Here is a 21,109-nt window from a genome sequence, read left to right as displayed (position 1 = left end):
GTTAAAACAAGGAAGAGAAAATTAAATAAAGATATATTTAATGATGCTAACCCCATGTGTCCAGAAGAGGCTCCAGGGGCCTCCTGTGCCGCCCCCACGTCAGCAGCCGGGCTGCTCAGATCCGGATCCACAGTGGCTCGAGGGGTCTCCGGACCCAGGGTTCATGCGGACACTCAAATAAAAAGAGGCGTAATATGTACAGGGGATTGCTGTGGATAATTCGTGATGCCACCCACGGTGTGTGGTAAGGTGGAGTACCACCACTCCTCTTGTGGAGCACCCGGGGGCGATGGGATTGCAGCTGGATGTTAACCCTTCCGGGGCTCAGTGTCCAAAACATGGAAAGTGATGGCTGTTGGTGGTGATGCACCGGGCCGGACTGGAGGGTGTTGGTTTACTCACGATTGAATAAATGCACACAAGTCTGCTGGTAAACCAAAGTGTGAGTGGGCGGCTGCCACTTCAGGGTGTATACGGTTCCCACACCCTACTGGTGTACCAATGTCCCTTCCTCCGGCACTCTGTATTTTCCTTCTATTTTGGACGACCTCGTATGGAACGGGGAAGTCCACTCCCAGTTTGGTTTTGGTTGGGAGATGTGCCCACGAAAACTGACCCTTGGGATCTCAGTGGGTGTTTCCGGATACCCTATCCCCCGTGGTGGGCTGCCGTTTCGCTCTATCTGGCCTAACACTTTGGAACAATGTCTGGAACCTTGCTCCCAGCCATGTTAATTAGAGAAGGAGCTTGCAACCGTCTTCTAACTAGGGTCCAGGTACCGCGCCTGTGCACGGTTTCCGGACCGGATCTCCGCTGTCGATACCGGACTCCCGTCACCTTTGGACATGGTCCACTGCTTGCCACCTAGTCAGTAAACCAGGGCCACTACCCTGGCTACCCTTCACTAGGCTCAGCCTTGACCTTGCGCGGTCACTTGAACTGCTCTCTACTCTGAAGTTGACTCCAAACTTCACTGACAGGTTCCCTCCCCCAGATCCTCAAGACCCCCAGGTGGGCGTTCCCAATCTGCCTGGTCCTGCCCACTGGTGTGTCCTTCCTACCCTGAGGGGGGTAGCCAGGGTTTTGTGGCTGATGGAACCTTTTGTGGGATGGTGTTGTGTGTGGTGTAGTGTTCTTCTGTGACAATCTGGCAGCGCCAGGGCATCACACTCTCATGTAGTGAAAGCAATCGATAACATACCATAAAAGTAACCTAAGTATACAGCCACAGGCCTCAGTCATTTTCTCACGTCTTTAAGAGGTTTCAGTAGGCATCATATGACGCCCCTCCGGTAACCAGGTGTCACAAAAACAAAGTAACAGCTCGGGTCCTACATGACTGTGCCAGTCACTACACACACACTAGCACACCAGGACATTTACACTAGCTGTACCCGGATGGGAGACTCATCTAGCTAGATGACAGGGCTGGGCACTGTTAGATAACAGGCAGCCAACTGGGAGGAAGAGACCAGACCTTGGGAAGGAGAAAGTGACATGGGGAGTGTGGGTAGACAGTAGGACAGTCAGAAGAGTTTAGGAGGAGGAAGTAGTAGGTTGGAGAGGAGTAAAAGGAAAGGTGTCAAGACTAGAGTTGAGCGATGTTCGAGGTTCGCCAATTTCATGTTTTGCTAAAAACTCGACAGTTCGAGTTACGTTCGAGAACGGCTCGATCACCAAAAGCAGAGCTTTTTACAGCTACAGTATGCAGGGAGCTATCGTTGGCAGCCTGCGTAAGCTGGTAACCAAGATAAATATCAGGTATCCAAGCGCTTTGCTAGGTAACCCAATATTTACCCTGGTTACGTGTGCAGGGAGCCGATACTTCCCCGCTGGGCTCCGCCCCCTCCTGCACTCGGCATGTACACACACACTTACACTCACACTCACCTGTCCCCAGCCATGCAGTCCCCGGCACTGACGTCCTCAGCGCCACATGGCCCCACTAGGCTCCACCCACTTTGCACTCCGCCGCTCGCACACATGGCCCTGCTAGGCTCCACCCACTTTGCACTCCGCTGCCCGCAAACATTACCCTGCTTTTCTCCACCCACCTCGCACTCCGCACACATTACCCCGCTTGGTTCCATCCACCTGTCACTCTGCACACATTATCCTGCTTGGCTCCACCCACCTCGCACATCACACACATTACCCCGCTTAGCTCCACCCACCTCTCACTCCACACACATTACCCCGCTAGGCTCCACCCACCTCACACTCCACACACATTACTCCGCTTGGCTCCACCCACCTCACACTCCGCATACATTACCCTGCTCAGCTTACCTGCGGTGATGAAGCCCTGCCCTCCCGATCTCAGAGCTGTCACTGTTCTCCATGGCTGCCGCTTCACATTTCCTCTCTCTGCCGACCCGAGACTGTGACTAGCGGTGACGTCACAGGCTCCCGCATTACTTGGCTGTGAAGGCGGCGCTCATTGAAGTCAGTGACAGCTCTGCTATCAGCAGTGCAGGAGATCATCACCGAAGGTAATGTACCTCGCTCCTGACAGCAGCACTTGTCATTCCCTGCAGTGACCTGGGCTGACCTATTGATGTTAGCTCAGGTCACTGCATTGCTCTCCCAGCCAATGGGGAACATTCTGTTCTTCATTGACTGGGACATTGACTATGGTATGGATCGTCATGGGAACCCCTTGGATTACAGCAGACCTGGATTTGTTTTTCTTGCTAATAAATTGGTGAAAGAGGGAATGTTTTGGGCAGTGTTCTTTCAAATTTATATGTGTTATGTGTTTGTCATCTATTTTTTTTATTACTGACTGGGTTGGTGATGTCGGGTATCTGATAGACGCCTGACCTCACGAACCCCAGGGCTTGATGCCAGGTGACATTACACATCTGGTATTAACCCCATATATTACCTCGTTTGCCACCGCATCAGGGCATGGGATGAGCTGGGGCGAAGCACCAGGATTGGCGCATCTAATGGATGCGCCACTTCTGGGGCGACTGCGGCCTGCTATTTTTAGGCTGGGGAGAGTCCAATAACCATGGACCTCCCTAGTCTGAGAATATCAGACCCCAGCTGTCCACTTTACCTTGGCTGGTGATCCAATTTTGGGGGGACCCCCACGTGTTTTCTTTTTTTTTAATTATTTATTTAATTTAAAATAACAGCGTGGGGTGCCCTCAGTTTTGGATTACCAGCCAAGGTGAAGCTGCCAGCTGTGGTCTGCAGGCTGCAGTTGTCTGCTTTACCCTAGCTGGCTATCAAAAATAGGGGGAACCCCACGTCATTTTTTTAAAAAATGTATTTGTTTTATTGATAAATACAAGGCTAAGCACCCCTTAGTGCCACATGAAAGGCACCAAAGGTTGCAAAATTACAAAATGCAGGAGAGTGGGACATTATGTGTCTTTCTGCCATTATAATGACAGAAAAGACTGATATGAAGTGTACAAGCACAGGAAAATCACCAGAGCGCTCTACGCTGTGAAAAGCAGTAAAAAATGGCACTGGAGTGAACATGTGACCGCCTCATGTAGGTTGAAGCTATGGATCCTGGGAAAATTTATGTATTTTCCCTTCTTCAGTTTTTTTGCAGTACGCAAAAAAAACGGAAGGCACATGGATGACAAACAGATGACATACGGACCGTATACGGAACAGAAACGGATGCCACATGGATGCACCCGTGAAAAAAAGACCGTTTTTTTGCGGACCGCAAAAACGGATAGGTCTTGTGAATGTAGCCTTATTCTGATCTGCCGTTTATAAACAGCAGGCAGAAATAAGTGAATAGCCCCCCAGCGTCAGAAAATCTTTGGGGTTTCAGGTAGTAGCTGAGACCCTGGAGATCATGATTCAGGCCGTTTTTTCCGGTCCCCACTCACGTGATCACAGGTGTATATTTATTTTTGGTATTTTTGATTCTCAGCGCAGATAAAGCAGACAGCTACAGGTTGCCCCCCCCCCCCCATCTGCCTGGCGTTACCTTGGCTGGCAATCAAAATACAGGGAAGCCCATTAATTTTTTTTATTTAAAAAAATAGTTAAAAAAAAATGACGTGGGGTTCTTCCATTTTTGATAGCTAGCTAGGGTAAAGCAGATGGCTGTAGCCTGAAAAACACTGCTGGCAGCTTTACTGTGGTTGGTGATCCAATGTGGAGGTCACCCCAGGCTCTTTTTTTATAATTATTTTATAAATATTAATAATTACAAAAAAAAAGAAGGGTCCCCCCCAAATTGGATCACCAGCCAAGGTAAAGCGGACAGCTGTGGTCTGGTATTCTCAGGATGGGAAGGTCCATAGTTATTGGCCCTTCACAGCCTAAAAATAGCAGGCCACAGGTGCCCCAGAAGTGGCGCATCCAGTAGATGCTCCAATCCTGGCGCTTCACCCCAGCTCATCCTGTGCCCTGGTGTAGTGGCAAACGGGGTAATAAATGGGGTTGATACTAGCTGTAAGGTCACCTGACATCAAGCCCAGCAGTTTGTGATGTCATGGTGTCTATCAGATACCCGACATCACAAACTGTCAGTACTAACAAAAAAATAGACAAAAAAAATGTATTTGAAAAAACACTCCCCAAAACATTCCCTCTTTCACCAATTTAGTGTAAGGAAAAAAAATAAGGGGGTCCCACGACGACTCTGGACCGTCTAGAATATGGGGGGGACACGCTCAGGGAACGTATCCCCCATTTTCTAGGAGTGCAGACCCTCCATGTGAGGAGTGTGGGTTCAATGAATCTGCACCCACTCTCCCCGGGTACACAGCAGCAGAGTCCATGTCGTAACTGTTGCTACCAAAGCTGCAATGCCCTGCTCATGAGGTAAGGGCATGCCTAATCAGGAGAACTATTCTACATTTCCAAATATTGGTATTTGCTGATATTATTGCTATTCCAATTACTATATATTGGGGATAGGAATTTGGAGATGGAATACCCCTTTAAGTCCACTTATCCAGCTGAATGAATACTAAACAACAGAGCTCGCGATTTAGATATGTTTCTTGTGGCGTATAACAGACTCTCATGTTTGGTAGTCGTTCAGCAGGGCAACTATAAAATTAAATACCTCCATTTGGAAATGTAGTATAGCTCTCCTGATCAACTATGTTCCTTACCTCATGAGCAGGGCATTGCAGTAGCTTACAGATGCATGGTTACTGCCACTCACTGTGTCTGAACACAGGAAGCTGAGCTGACAGCCGCTCTATGCATGCGGCAGCGTCTATTGTGAAAGAGGGGGCCACGGGGGATCAACGCTGCACAGGTACCATGGGACTCCAGGGAACACCGGTGGAGTTATAGGGGGTGACCTGGCAGGGCTTGGGGAGGAGTTTTCTGTTGCATGTGTCATGGCACCTGCGACAGAAATCAAAGGAGTAGGGTGAATGCGGCCGGCGCCCTGCTGTGCGCGTGGCCATCTTGGATTTCCGGGAGGGGGTCAAGGGGGCACTTTGGCAACACCGGGGGAACAGAGGGCACCGGGGAGGAGTTTATCTCCCATCTGACATGTTTAATCATGCCAGATGGGAGATAAATCATTTTTACCAACGCTGTCATTTACTGTAACGTGATCATCGGTATACGGTGTATACCGGTGATGACGTGAGCTGGGACCGGAAAAACCGGCCTGAATTATGATCTCCAGGGTCTCAGATACTACCTGAAACCCCGGAAATTTTCTGACGCTGGGGGGCGCTATTCACTTATTTCTGCCTGCTGTTTCAGAATAAGGCTACATACACAGGACCAATCCGTTTTTGCGGTCCGCAAAAAACGGGTAATTTTTTTCACAGGTACATCCATGTGGCATCCGTTTCCGTTCTGTATACGGTCCGTATGTCATCCGTTTATAATCCGTGTGCCTTCCGTTTTTTTGCGTACTGCAAAAAAACTGAAGGAGGGAAAATAGATAAATTTACCCAGGATCCATAGCTTCAATCTACATGAGGCAGTCACATGTTCACTCCAGTGCCATTTTCTACTGCTTTTCACAGCGTAGAGCGCTCTGGTGATTTTCCTGTGCTTGTACACTTCATATCCGTCTTTTCTGTCATTATAATGGCAGAAAGACACCTAATGTCCCACTCTCCTGCATTTTGTAATTTTGCTCCCTTTGATGCCTTTCATGTGGCACTAAGGGGTGCTTAGCCTTGTATTTAGCCAAAAAAATAAATGCATTTTAAAAAAAATGATGTGGGGTTCCCCCTATTTTTGATAGCCAGCTAGGGTAAAGCAGATGGCTGCAGCCTGCAGACCACAGCTGGCAGCTTCACCTTGGCTGGTAATCCAAAACTGAGGGCACCCCACGCTGTTATTTTAAATTAAATAAATAATTTTAAAAAAAACACATGGGGGTCCCCCAAAAATTGGATCACCAGCCAAGGTAAAGCAGACAGCTGGAGTCTGATATTCTCAGACTAGGGAGGTCCATGGTTACTGGACTCTCCCCAGCCTAAAAATGAGCAGGCTGCAGCCGCCCCAGAAGTGGCGCATCCATTAGACTTGCCAATTCTGGTACTTCTCCCCAGCTCATCCCATTGTCCTGGTGCGGTGGCAAACGGGGTAATATATGGGGTTAATACCAGATGTGTAATGTCACCTGGCATCAAGCCCTGGGGTTCGTGATGTCAGGCGTCTATCAGATACCTGACATCACCAATCCAGTCAGTAATAAAAAAAAAAAAATAGACGACAAACACATTTTTATTTGAAAAAATACTCCCCAAAACATTCCCTCTTTCACCATTTTATTAGAAAGAAAAACAAATCCAGGTCTGGTGTAATCCATGGGGGTCCCACGACGATCCATACCATAGTCAATGTCCCAGTCAATGAAGAACAGAATGTTCCATATTGGCTTTGAGAGCAATGCAGTGACCTGAGCTAACATCAATAGGTCAGCCCAGGTCACTGCAGGGGATGACGAGCGCTGCTGTCAGGAGGTTAGCGAGGTACATTACCTGCGGTGATCGCTGCACTCCTGATAGCAGAGCTGTTACTGAGTTCAATGACCGCCACCTTCACAACCAAGCATCGTGTGAGCCTGTGATGTCACCGCTAGTGACAGTCTCGGGTCGGCAGCTAGAGGAGATGTGACAAGCGGCGGCCATGGAGGACAGTGACAGCGCTGACGTCGGGAGGGCAGGACTTCATCACCGCAGGTAAGGCTAGGTTCACATTTCTGTTGTTTTTCATCAGTCACATGCGTTGCTTGATGCTTGTGACTGATGCGTTGTACAAGGGATGACAAGAATAGAATTCATTTTCGGACTCCGTTGTAAAAGCGAGAATGATCAGCTGATCACTCTCATTAGCCGGCCAGCTTTTGAGAGCGAACAGATGATCTCACGGTGGCCGGCTAATGAGAGCGATCAGCTGATCGCTCACAGCAGTCGGCCAGTGAGAATGTGTGCGGGCGGCGTAGTGCGAGGTGGGTGGAGCCGAGCGGGGCCATGTATGTGGGCAGCGGAGTGCGAGGTAAATGGAGCCGAGCGGGGCCATGTGTGCGGGCGGCGGAGTGCGAGGTGGGTGGAGCCAAGCGGGTCCATGTGTGCGGGCGGCGGAGTGTGAGGTGGGTAGAGCCGGGCGGAGCCATGTGTGCGGGTGGCGAAGTGCGAGGTGGGTGGAGCCGAGCTTGTCCATGTGTGCGGGCGGCGGAGTGCGAGGTGGGTGGAGCCGAGCAGGGCCATGTGTGCGGACAGCGGAGTGAGAGGTGAGTTGAGCCGAGCGGGGCCATGTGTGCGGGCGGCGGAGTGCGAGGTGGGTGGAGCCGAGCGGGGCAATGTGTAGGCGTCGGAGTGCGAGGTGGGTGGAGCCGAGCAGGGCAATGTCTGAGCGCCGGAGTGAGAGGTGGGTGGAGCCGAGCGGGACCATGTGGCGCTGAGGATGTCAGTGCCGGGGACTGCATGGCTGGGGACAGATGAGTGTGAGTGTGTGTGCGTACATGCCGAATGCAGGAGGGGGCGGAGCTGAGCGGGGAAGTGTCGGCTCCCTGCACATGTAGCCAGGGTAAATATCGGGTTACTAAGCAAAGCTCTTTGCTTAGATATCCGATATGTACCTTGGATACCAGCTTACCGCAGGCTGCCAGCGATGGCTCCCTGCACACTGTAGCTGTAAAAAGCCACGCTTTTGGTGATCGAACCGTTCTCGAACATAACTCGAAGTGTCGAGCTTTTAGCAAAAAGCTCGAGTTCGAGTTCGATCTCGAGCACCCCCCAAAATCACTCGAACATGAAATTAGCAAACCTCGAACATCGCTCAACTCTAATAGCGACCGCAGGGAGTGTTGGTGTACTCACTGTTAATAAACCACACAAGTCTCTGGTAAACCAAGGTGATGGTGGCCGGTGCCACGGCCGGTTGCATTTTGTCCCCCACCCGGCTGGTGGCCTCTATCCTTTTCCTCTGCACTGTTTGTTTAAGGTGGACTTTACTAGTGTGAAACTCAGGAGTTCGCACCCGGCTGGATGTGGCCTAAGGAGCCGTGCCCGCAGACGCTGGTCCGTGGGATCTATGGGCCCTGGCGGTGACCTCTTATTCCTATCGGTGGGCTGTTGTCTTCTATGAGGGACTTTGGGTGGGACAGGACCTCTAGTCCTGGCCTCAATCGGTGAATTAACCAGTCCACCAAGTTCCGGTTCTGGCTTCAGGGTCCGAGTACCCCACTTTGTGCTACGGTTTCTGGGTCGGTTCCCCGTGTCGGTACCGGCAGGCTACAACCTTGTTCCGCTCCACCTCGGTTCTGCCAAGCCGTCTTCCTGTCTCCTGCTGATGGAGACCACCGTCTGCCTCCTAGCCAGTGGCTCCTACCCATGTACCGTTCAACTTGAACTTTCCTGCTGGAGCTCCAGCCCACAGCCCTCTCCAAACTGAACTACAAAGCTTAACTGCTTGTTTTCCCGCCCCGGGCTGTCTAGAGTCTAGACCCCTGGGTGGGTGTGTCCCAACTGCCTGGTCATGAACACTGGTGTGGCTGTCTGTCCCTAAGGGGGGGTGACTAGGGTTTCTGGTTGGCTGTATGTTTCCTAGTGAGGGAACGGTGTAATGTGGGGGCCTATTTGTGACTACCTGGTTTTGCCAGGGTGTCACAGTTGCATACTAGGTGGACCTGTAGCCAGCCATTTTTGTTTTTTGCAAAGCCAGGAGGATGGGATTTACCACAAAAGATCACTTGAAATTAGCTGACAATTTTCTGGCCATAGCCACCGCCTTTCTCAAGTGGGTATGTTTGTGATATAAATCTTACATTATTTAATTCAAGGCATGGGCATCTCATTGTCCAACATTATGACAGCCAGAAGATTCCATGCATTGTCACTCAAGACAATTCCAAGGTGCAGTTCATTGGGAACAAGCTAATGGATAAGTTGTCACTTGTCATGAGTATATCTCGCTCAGGGGAGATCCCGGGTGAATCTGGTGTCAGATGGTCACAGCACCTCGCTGCTGCCAGGTTCACTACTGTTATATAATAACATCTTTCTTGTGGTGTTGTAGGGGTTAAGCACCCTTGCCTACCTGGCTGCAGGCTTTAGCTGTCAATCTCAGGTGTGGCTCTTGCGATCATGCCCCTTCCCTATTTAAGTCATGGGATCTGATCACATGATGCCTGTGATACAAACTGAATCCTCATTTCTATGTGGTCCACTTTGGAAGGAGCCTGCTCTGGAAGAAGCCTGTCATGTTGTGTACTGCAGTGGTGTTTGCTGCCCTGAAGCTCCCTGGAGCGTTTTTCCTTTGCATGTCTATTTCCCCTGTTTGTATTCCTTCCCTGGTTTTTCTGTATTGTAGAGGCAAGTCTAGTGAATGTGTCGGCCTACGCACTAGACAAGGTGATTTTAGGGTCAGCTTAGGAAATAAGGTATCCTGCTCACAACAGTTTGAAAAAACCTGTACAGGGACGTTAGGGAGCTCAGGAATCAGCTTGAGGTGAGTTCAGGAGGTGCCCCTTCACCCCTCTCTCTAGCGGTAGGGACCTCCATTGTACTGTAACCCTTATGTCCTCTATGTGTTGTAACATCTCCTAGGGGTTTGCCATGTACTAGATAAACCCAAGTAGACACGTGCATTACATTGATGCACAGTAGCAATTTGTTTGCTTTATAGCTTTTCCTCTCCTTCTGGCTTTCAACCTGTAAAACCTCTGGCAGTGTGTGGAATCTTTGAGTTACTTTTAAATCCACCATTGGAAGGTGATGAGGGTTGAAGGATTCACTTATAGGCCATGACTGCCCTACTGCAGAGGCTTTCTTCATCATCTCAGCAGAATCCCCAACAAAACCCCCCTTTTTACCAACCGCTAAAAAAACACACCACCCCAATCTTTGGATAAATTGGCCAAATCGGCCCGGTTTATTAACAAACATTATAACAAATAAATAACCATAAATAACCATTTTATCAATGCCAGGGCAGTTCTTGGAGCCTCAAAACCTGGCGGACACCAAATATTGTTACCAAACCATCCGGTATATTTGCCCCCAGCCGCGACCACAAGGTCGGGGGCACCACCTTGACGGAAAACCGTGTCCCTAACCGACTCTCAGGGGGCCGCACCCCTGGAGAGCCCCCCCAAGTCCGCCAGGCAATTACCATACCAGAATAAACAAAGGGGGGTGGTCCCCCATCTATCCGATGTACCACCCCCCACCCAGAATTTCCACCGACTCCAAGAACCCCCCTCGCCACCGCTCGCCAAAATGACCCAAACACCCAATAGAAAATTAAATGAACCTCGACTCCACCGTCTTCCCTGACAAAGATTAAATATAGGGCGGGAGGGCGGGACCTTTTCTAACGGTACCTCGCGCCAAAGTAGTGCCCCCCCTCTCTCCCTGGACATATATACAGCCCCCACCCTGTTCCCTCCCCTGGCCCTATAAATCTACCCCCCTAAACTCTTGACCCCGCAGAAAGACCGCTCTTTCTGGAAAATTATAATTAACCCCTTGCTGCCCTGCAAAGGTGAGTCATGGGTCACTACGCCCATGGCTCTGCCCTGGCTCCGTTCAGCTTTGACTGCCCTACTGCAGAGGCTTTCTTCATCGTCTGAGCAGAATCCCCAACAAAACCCCCCTTTTTCCCAACCGCTAATAAAAACACAACACCATTCTTTGGATAAATTGGCCAAATCGGCCTGGTTTATTAACAAACATTATAACAAATAAATAACCATAAATAACCATTTTACCAATGCAAGGGCGGTTCTTGGAGCCCCAAAACCTGGCGGACACCAAATATTGTTACCAAACCATCCGGCATATTTGCCCCCAGCCGAGACCACAAGCTCGGGGGCACCACCTTGCCGGAAAACCGTGTCCCTAACCGACTCTCAGGGGACCCCACCCCTGGAGAGCCCCCCCAAGTCCGCCAGGCAATTACCATACCAGAATAAACAAAGGGGGGTGTTCCCCCTTCTATCCGATGTACCACCCCCCACCCCGAATTTCCACCGACTCCAAGAACCCTCCTCGCCACTGCCACCACGAGCATTACCTGACACCTCATAATGCGAGTCACCATACCAAAACCAGTGCCCTCTCCACTCCTTCCTGAATGCTCAAGGCCCATAAATCAATACCCACGGCAGTCAGGTGCACACCATCTGATTGCCAAAAATTCCCCTCCCCCGACTCCAAGTCCCTGTGCCGAACCACCACTCCCCCATTCCTGGACACAAAATTCCCAACCACCCTGTTGACCTTTATTCTGGTCTTGTCGATCCCCTCCAGGGACCAAGCCCCCCGCCAAACCTTTCTGGGAACAATGTCCGACCAAACCACCCTCAGGTTAGGGCAAACTGACCAAAGGCGGAGCAGGTCGTACCGTATATCCCGTATAAACTCCCGACAGGGGCGGGCCCCTAAATCATTTCCCCCAATGTGCAACACCAGCACATCTGGGGTACGATCCAATAGAGCGAACCGGTGAAAATCAACCAACACCTGCCGCCAGCGCATGCCCCTCACCCCAATCCAACGTATGATTACCTTGTCTCTGGACCAACCCAACTGCCGACCATTGCGCCGCACATCAGCTCTCAGTGCCCCCCAATAAACAAATGAATGGCCGAAAATCCAGACTAGGGGCGCACCACCTATAGAAAGAAACAGAACAAGAAAAGAGGGGGGGGGGTACAACAACCGAAAATCAGACAAACTCCAGTAGCTACCATTAACTTTAAAACAACATTACAGGGTTCCGTTTTTTTTTTTTTAAATAATTACACCACTAGACCAGACTAGCCCCGACTTCTACAACAAATGGGGGCGGACGTACAGCCTGAACCTCCTCGACTCCCACCTGCCTATCCTCTTCACTGTCTCAGCTGGAAGCCCCCACCTGTCGGCCTCCATCGCCGCCCCAATGCGAAAGGAGTGGGCTGAAAACTTGTCCGCCTCCAACCCCAACCTCTCCAGGCATTTCCGAAAGACCGCCACAAACTGATACCTGGACAAAAACGATCTATCCTGATGCTTCAACAACAGGCCCAGGCGGCCAGCCCCCAATTCTAAATACTGTTTAAAACAAGATACAGGGCACATCAAGGACCCCGCCAATGCCCATAAAGTGACCTTTCTTCCACGACCAAATTGATCCATCTTAGACCGCCGGATCCAAAATTCCACAGAGTCTCCTAAATCAACTGTGTCTTCTCCCAAAACACCCCCCACGGGATGACGCTGGGGACACCAGTTTGCCTATCCTCGTAGCTCCGAAGAAAGCCCAGGAAAATGCCAACCGAAACAAAACCATTTTAAAATAGGAAACACACACTCGCTCCAGCTGAGCACCCAGTTCTTCCAGCAGCTGGAATGACACCGGCCTCCGACTGTCCAGTCTATGAAGCCCCTTCCTCAAGCCCCCTCACAGCTTGTCGAACCAGAAAATTCTTTGTTATGTCAACAACCCCCCGCAATTTACAACCAAACGCAACCCCCGCCATAAACCGATTAACCCTGGAAAAAGACCACTGATCTGTAGCCATCTGGCACATTCAACAAAGCAAAACGCCCACAGAATCCTCGGCAGACTCCCCCGCCCCAAATTCCTGCCTCCAATTTGTCCATTCCATCCAAGCTGCTTCATATGCAGCCCACGTGCCAGGGGCCAATGATGCTCTGATCAACGAACTCGCCTCTCGAACACCAATTCCAAGAGCTCCGCCGGCCAGATGCTGCTAGCGGACTCCGCTTCCGGTGCCAGGCTCCAAAAACGATCCCACTGCAAGCGTGAAAGGGAATCAGCAATGGAGTTCTCATCCCCCGGTACATGCACTGCCACAACCCACGCATTAAGACAAAGGCACCGCAACACAAAGTACCGCAACAGGCGGACCACCGGAGGAGACGCGCCAGACAGGTTATTAATTGCCATGACAACCGACATGTCATCACAGTGGAAACGAATTTTTCTTTTGCTAAAATGCTCTCCCCAAATGGACACTGCCACCACAATTGGAAAAAACTCCATCAATGTCAAATTCCGTGTAAACCCTGCATCATGCCAAGCCGCTGGCCACTCTCCCACGCACCATCTGCCACCGAAGTAAGCTCCAAAGCCCGTACCCCCTGTTTGTTACGGTTGCTGCGAGCACTGGAGACTATGTCCAGATTTCTTGCTACTGCACATGTGCGAGCGCTGGAGACTAAGTCCAGATTTCTTGCTACTGCACATGTGCGAACGCTGGAGACTAAGTCCAATCTTGGAGCCATTGCACATGTGCGGGTGACATCATCGCTGACACGAGGTCACATGTCTCTGACACCTTCTATGCCGATTGGTCGCTGGTCATGTGCTTGTGACGTCTTGCTCGGTGATAGGCCAGCATGACGTCACTCCTGTCGTTCTGGCAGCGGATTGGCTCTGGTGTCCTCCATCTTGGATGAGGCACAGAGTCTATATAAGACCCTGACACACGCCGCATGGTGCTCAGTCCTCTTGGTTCATGCATATGAGTAGACGCTCTGTGCGCGTTCCTCTAGGCATTCCTCTGTCTATGCTAGGTGAGCGCTACCGGCGCTCTGTGAGTTAACAGAGGTATTGCACTCTGCCATAGTCTGCAGCAAAGTCTTTGCACGGTGGACCCTGACTGTCTGATACTCCTTTCGGTTATTATCAGACAGCCTCCCGTAACATTAGGACCGAGCCAAGGGTCTGGCAGTTATGGCAGAATATCAGCAGTTACACCGTTACATACAAGTACTTGAGTCACGGCTCAAGAGTATAGAGGATAAACCTCAGACCATGGTGACATCTGCACATGATCCTCGACTTGCTCTGCCAAACAGATATTCTGGCGATGCCAGATCATGTTGTGGTTTCATTAGTCAGTGTCAGATACACCTAGAGGTCAACTCTTCTCGCTTCTCTACGGAGAGGTCCAGAGTAGGCTTTATCATCTCCTTACTTCAGGACAAAGCCTTAGAATGGGCGACTCTCCTATGGGAGCGCTCTGATGTGGTTACTCTGAGACATCAAGACTTTCTTGATGCTCTTAAGGCGGTATTCATGGGTCCGCAGGTTACCCATGATGCGGCCCTGAGACTGTTAGATCTATCTCAGGGTTCGTTATCCACTAGTTCTTATGCCATTGCTTTTAGAACTCTGGTGGCAGAACTAGATTGGCCAGAGAAGGTGTTGATTCCTATCTTCTGGAGAGGGTTGGCAGGCTATGTCAAGGATGCCCTTGCTACTCGTGAGGTCCCTGCTTCTCTGGAGGACTTGATCACAGTAGCAACGAGGATCGATGTACGCCATAGGGTACGTAGACTCGAGGTCTCTTCCTCACGCCCTAAGCATCGGGCTATTCCAGTTGTTGAGGGTCCACTACCATCTTCCTCAGCATCTGAAACATCTCCCACTCCTATGGAGTTAGGTCATACGTTCTCCAGACTACGCAAGTCTGGTCCTCCTATATGTTACGTATGTCGTCAGGCTGGGCACTATGCCAACAAGTGTCCTAGTCGTCAGGGAAACTCCCTGGCCTAGTAACCATTAGAGGGGGGTTACTAGAGACGTCTTCTGCACCCTCTAAGTGTTGTATCCCAGGTCAGCTCTCGTTATCTGAGAATACATGGCCTATTATGGCTTTTGTGGATTCCGGAGCTGACGGGATTTTTGTGTCCTCAGGATTTGTAAAGGGACACAATATTCCCTCTATCATGTTAGAGGCGCCTATTCCTGTCCGTGTTGTTAATGGAACTATGTTGTCTGACTCCATTACATTGAGGACAGTTCCCTTGCGCCTTTCCCTGTCTCAGGGTCACATAGAGGAGATTTCTTTTCTTGTTTTGCCTGAGGGTATAGACGACGTCCTTCTGGGTCTTCCATGGCTTCGGACTCATGCTCCTCACATTGACTGGGAGTCTGACAGCAGTATTAGTTGGGGTTCGAAATGTCAGTCCCGATGTCTTCCCTTACCACCTAAGGTTGTTGCGGTTGCATCAACTGATCTCTCTCCCATACCTACACCCTATTTGGATTTCGCTGACGTGTTCTCCAAACAGGGTGCTGAGGTTCTTCCACCCCATAGGCCGTATGACTGTGCCATAGACCTTATCCCAGGTTCGGTTCCACCTAAAGGCAGGGTTTACCCCCTGTCGATACCTGAGTCGGAGGCCATGTCGACCTATATAAGAGAGAGTTTAGAGAAGGGGTTCATTCGTAAGTCTGTCTCTCCCGCGGGAGCTGGGTTTTTCTTTGTTCGGAAGAAAGAGGGTGATTTGCGTCCCTGCATAGATTACAGGGGTCTCAACGCAATCACAATAAAGAACAAATACCCATTACCTTTAATTTCGGAGCTCTTTGACAGACTGAGAGGAGCTCAAGTTTTTACGAAGTTGGATCTCCGGGGTGCGTATAACTTGGTACGAATTCGAAAGGGTGACGAATGGAAGACCGCTTTTAACACCCGAGACGGTCACTATGAATACCTCGTCATGCCTTTTGGGTTATGTAATGCACCCGCAGTATTTCAGGACTTCGTAAACGATGTGTTCAGGGATTTACTGTTATCCTCAGTAGGGATGTATCTGGACGACATCCTGATTTTTTCTCCTGATCTGGAGACTCATCGTCAGGATGTCGTTCGTGTCCTTTCCCGTTTAAGGGAGCACTCATTGTTTGCTTATCTCGAGAAATGTGTATTCGAGCAGTCCTCATTGCCTTTTTTGGGTTACATTATCTCACAAGAGGGTCTGGCTATGGATCCTGCGAAGCTCTCTGCTGTCCTGCAATGGTCCGAACCTCATTCCTTGAAGGCGGTGCAACGCTTCTTAGGATTCATAAATTATTACAGGCAGTTCATACCCCATTTTTCTACTTTGGTGGCCCCTTTGGTGGCCTTGACTAAGAAAGGTACTAATCCCAAAGCCTGGTCTATTGAGACATCTCAGGCTTTTGAGGCAGTAAAAAGACACTTTTCAACTGCTCCCGTTCTTCAAAGACCCGATGAGAGTAAGCCCTTCCTCTTAGAGGTTGATGCCTCTTCAGTGGGTGCTGGTGCGGTCTTGTATCAAAAGAACGGTGCAGGTAGAAAAAGGCCGTGTTTCTTCTTTGCGAAAACCTTTTCACCGGCAGAGAGAAACTATACCATTGGGGATAGGGAACTGCTCGCCTTGAAATTAGCCTTGGAGGAGTGGCGTCACTTGCTGGAAGGAGCGAAACATCCTTTCCAGGTCTATACAGACCATAAGAATCTGACGTACTTACAAACCGCTCAGCGTCTGAATCCTCGCCAAGCCCGCTGGTCCTTGTTTTTCTCCCGCTTTCACTTCTCCATCAACTATCTGTCTGGGAGTAAGAATAACAAGGCAGACGCCCTGTCTCGCTCTATGCTTTCTACCCAGGAAGAGATTGACGAACCTCGTCTTATCCTTCCCTCCAGGGTTTTTCATACGCTCTCCCCTGTGACGTTAGACCAAATCCCACCGGGCAAGACCTTTGTTCCGCCTGATCGACAGAATGATATACTGTCATGGGCCCACACCTCAAAGGTGGGTGGGCATTTTGGTATTAGGCGGACACGAGAGTTACTGGAGAGGTGGTATTGGTGGCCACACTTAGCCAGCCACGTCAAGAGATATGTCGGTTCCTGCTACTCGTGTGCTCGCAACCGTCCATTACGGCAGAGACCGGCTGGGCTCTTGCATCCTTTACCAGTGCCAGATAGACCATGGGAGGTGGTAGGCATGGACTTTGTGGGTGATCTTCCATGTTCACAGGGACATAGATTTGTGTGGGTCATTACGGACCATTTCTCCCGGATGGTTTATCTCATACCGTTATCGAGAATCCCATCTTCCAGGGTACTAGCCAAACTATTCCTCAAGCATGTCTTTAGGCTTCACGGGATGCCAGATCGTATCATTTGTGATAGAGGCCCGCAATTTACTTCCCGTTTCTGGCGAGATCTTTGTAGCCTTCTGCAAATTGAGTTGAATCTCTCTTCGGCATACCATCCGGAGACTAATGGTTTGGTTGAACGTACCAATCAATCTATGATTATATACCTTCGACACTTTGTTGCTGAGAACCACGATAACTGGTCCTCCCTCCTACCCTGGGCAGAATTTGCCCTTAACAATTCGCTGGCTGAGGCCACTGGGCAGACATCGTTCGTACTCAATAATGGGCAACACCCTAGGGTACCGGTACCGTTTCCCGCTGCTGCACCTCCTCCTCTTGTGGCCGACTGGGCAACTAATGCCAGAGAGGTTTGGGATCGGACTCAAGAGTCGATCCAAGCAGCTAAGGACCGTATGAAGACGGTGTCCGATCGGTTTCGTCGCCCGGCTCCTGTCTTTTCTCCAGGGGACTTTGTGTGGCTCTCTGCAAAACACGTGAGACTTAGAGTGAGCTCTGTCAAATTTGCTCCTCGCTTCCTGGGTCCTTATGAGGTTCTTCGACAGGTAAATCCTGTAGTCTATCAATTGAAGTTACCTGTCCATCTTAGGATTCATGACAAATTCCATGTCTCACTGCTAAAGCCGGCTTTTTTACCTCACGCTCGTGAAGTGCACTCTCCTGCCTCTGATTCCTCTCGCTCTAGCTATGAGGTACGAGCCATAGTTGGTTCTAAGATGGTTAGAGGGCGCAGGTTCTTCTTGATAGATTGGGAGGGCTATGGCCCGGAACATCGCTCTTGGGAGCCTGAGGAGGCTGTCCATGCTCCCGACTTAGTTGCCGATTACCTGCGTCGCCGGGAGGGGGGCCCTTGAGGGGGAGGTACTGTTACGGTTGCTGCGAGCACTGAAGACTATGTCCAGATTTCTTGCTACTGCACATGTGCGAGCGCTGGAGACTAAGTCCAGATTTCTTGCTACTGCATATGTGCGAGCGCTGGAGACTAAGTCCAGATTTCTTGCTACTGCACATGTGCGAGCGCTGGAGACTAAGTCCAATCTTGGAGCCATTGCACATGTGCGGGTGACATCATCGCTGACACGAGGTCACATGTCTCTGACACCTTCTATGCCGATTGGTCGCTGGTCATGTGCTTGTGACGTCTTGCTCGGTGATAGGCCAGCATGACGTCACTCCTGTCGTTCTGGCAGCGGATTGGCTCTGGTGTCCTCCATCTTGGATGAGGCACAGAGTCTATATAAGACCCTGACACACGCCGCATGGTGCTCAGTCCTCTTGGTTCATGCATATGAGTAGACGCTCTGTGCGCGTTCCTCTAAGCATTCCTCTGTCTATGCTAGGTGAGCGCTACCGGCAGGGTAGCGTTCTTATACCTTACAGCTTCGGCTGCTGTCCGTATCCTTACCTCTTAGGGGAGCGGACATAGGCAGGTGCCTGAGGCACATGGTCTGGCTGGGCCTTGTGATTCTACTCGTAGGTGGACGTTGCCGCTAGGGTAACATTCCTTATACTGCGTCTGGCAGTTGTTCGTATCCTCGCACACTAGGGGAGCGAACAGAGGTAGGAGCTTTGTGCGGCTTACGCTGCTGTTCGTCTCTTTTGCACCACTAGAAGAGCGGACCTAGGCAGGTGCCATATCTAGTGGTTCGTGTCCTCGCACACTAGTGGAGCGAACGCAGGTAGGAGCTTTGTGCGGCTTACGCTGCTGTTCGTCTCTTTTGCACCACTAGAAGAGCGGACCTAGGTAGGTGCCATTTCGCACACATTGCTTTTGTCTCTGTGATTATTAACAGAGATCATTCCACACACCCTCCAAGTAAGGGAGGAATTGCTTTACTTACTTATTATATCCTTCTGTGAGTTAACAGAGGTATTGCACTCTGCCATAGTCTGCAGCAAAGTCTTTGCACGGTGGACCCTGACTGTCTGATACTCCTTTCGGTTATTATCAGACAGCCCCCCGTAACACTGTTGCATCGGTGAAGAGCTCACAATCAAAATCATCTAAGACTTCTGCAATCATTAGCGACCGGCCATTGTACTTCTCTAAAAAACTGCCCCATACAGCCAAATCCTCCTTAAGGTCCCGAGTCAACCTTATGTAATGCCTTAGGGAGCTCGCCCCAGCAGTCGCCGACACCAACCTTCGTGAGAAAACCTGGCCCATGGGCATGATGCGGCAAGCAAAATTAAGCTTGCCCAACAAAGACTGGCGGTCCCTCAACTGAATTTTTTTAAGACGAGCAGCCGATCCCACCTCTGCCCGCAAAGCTGAGATCTTTTCTTCAGGCAGCCTGCACTCCATCAACACAGTATCAATAGTGATACCCAAAAAATTCAGACAAGTACACGTGCCTTCCGTCTTATCCTGAGCCAAGGGGACCCCGAAGCGGCCAGACAACCACTCCATAGTCCTCAACAACGTCTGACAAACTGCCGACTCAGCGGGGCCAATGAACAAAAAATTGTCAAGATAATGAATCGCCGACGAGAGCTGCGCCACATCACACACTGCCCATTCTAAAAAAGAACTGAACGCTTCAAAATAAGCGCAAGAAATGGAACACTCCATTGGTAAACAATGATCAACAAAATAGGAACCGTCCCAAAAACAACCCAACAGATGCATGCTCTCAGGATGCACCGGCAGCAAGCGGAATGCCGATTCGATGTCTGTCTTTGCTAGCAATGCTCCCCTACCACATTTCCGAACCCAGCTGACGGCTGCGTCAAACGAGGTATAAACCACTGAGCAAAGTTCTGGGTCAATGCCGTCATTCACCGACAAACCCTTGGGGAACGACAAATGCTGAATGAGCCGAAATTTGTTCGGCTCCTTCTTTGGGACGACTCCTAATGGCGATACTACCAGATTAGGAATAGGGGGGGATGCAAACGGACCCGCCATCCGCCCACAAGCAACCTCCCCAAGAAGCTTTTTAGTCACAACCTCTGGGTGTCACCGCGCTGACAACAAATTCTTTAACTGAAACGGAACAACATGAGGAGGGGGGGATCCTGAAACCAACACGAAAACCGTCCTCCAACAATACTGCCTTATCCTGCTTAGTGTATCTATCTACATAAGGGGCCATCTCGTGAAGCCTCACCGGGCTCCCCCCCTTTTCCAGGATCTCCCCCTGCCTTGGGCCTTCCCTTATTAAAGCAACGAGCCGCTCCATGGGAGGAACCTCCACAACCTGAACACTGATGCTTAAACTTGCAGGAGTTTCCAAACTTGCACTGGCTGTCGTTAAACTGCCAGAACAACCCCTGGGTCCCCGCTCCCCTGACAGTATGTTGGCCGGGCGACCCGGCCCCCCCCCGTGAAAGGGCTGACCATAACGAGCCGGTGCCATGAATTTCAACCATAAACCGATATCCTTCTGATCCCATCGGATACTGGGCCGCAGTGCTTTTCGCTGCCTAAATTGTTCATCATACCGCAACCAAGTCTGCCCACCATAAATCCTATGAGCTTCTGCTATAGCATCCATGTAGCAGAATAGCCCAGAACAATTATCCGGCGCCTTTTCGCCAATGACGCTAGCTAGGATCTCAAAAGCCTGCAACCAGTTAACAAACGTTTGAGGGATCAGCCGCCACCTCCGCTTTTCTTCCTCCTCCTTCTTGCTATCATCCTTCTTTCTCTTATCTAAATTAAACTACTCCAAAGGAAGGAGGGAAAAAATCTCCACGTATTCATCCTTCCAAATCTTCTCCTTCACTTCCTTCTTTAAATGCGCCCCCAGGGGGC

Source organism: Anomaloglossus baeobatrachus, chromosome 4 (assembly GCF_048569485.1).
Source record: "Anomaloglossus baeobatrachus isolate aAnoBae1 chromosome 4, aAnoBae1.hap1, whole genome shotgun sequence".
NCBI lineage: Eukaryota > Metazoa > Chordata > Amphibia > Anura > Aromobatidae > Anomaloglossus > Anomaloglossus baeobatrachus.
Note: the sequence above shows the minus strand (reverse complement) of the source record.